The sequence below is a fragment of the Microtus ochrogaster genome, linkage group LG2 (assembly GCF_000317375.1).
Source record: "Microtus ochrogaster isolate Prairie Vole_2 linkage group LG2, MicOch1.0, whole genome shotgun sequence".
Lineage (NCBI taxonomy): Eukaryota > Metazoa > Chordata > Mammalia > Rodentia > Cricetidae > Microtus > Microtus ochrogaster.
In genome coordinates, this window is record NC_022028.1 from 34,854,876 (window position 1) to 34,855,484 (window position 609).

Genomic DNA, 609 nt, shown 5'->3' on the forward strand with positions numbered 1-609 from the left:
AAAAAAAAAAAAAATTGGGGAGATATCTCAGTATGTAAAGAGCTTGTGCACACGCATGAGAACCTGAATTTAAACCCCCAGAAAGACAGGACTACTAAATTACTACTATAGTTTCTTTGGCTCAACACCAAGGTGGTACTTTTTGTTTTTTAATTTATAGCTATTCTAGTTTAGAGCCCTTGTGGGGCTAGAGAGAGAGCTCGGTGGGCAAAGCACTTTGTTGTGCTGCTGGAGACATAGGAGGGATTCCCCCTTACAGCCTTTGGGGTTCGCCCTACCTGCTGCTCTCAGTTCCAAGAGTTTAGAGCACTGGTTCTTAACCTTCCAAATCTGTGACCCTTTAATACAATTCCCCTCAGGCTGTGGTGACCCCCCCAGCCATAAAATTATTTTCATTCCTACTTAATAACTGTAATCTTGTTACTGTTATGAATCATAATGTAAATATCCGTGTTTTCCGATGGGTTTGGAGGTCATGAGCCACAGGTTGGGAACCACTGGTTTAGACTCACAGACAACAGTGTGAACCCAGCCCAGTTTGAGAACCACTGCTTTAGACTCACAGACAATGGTGTGAACTCAGCACAGGTTGAGAACCACTGCTTTAGA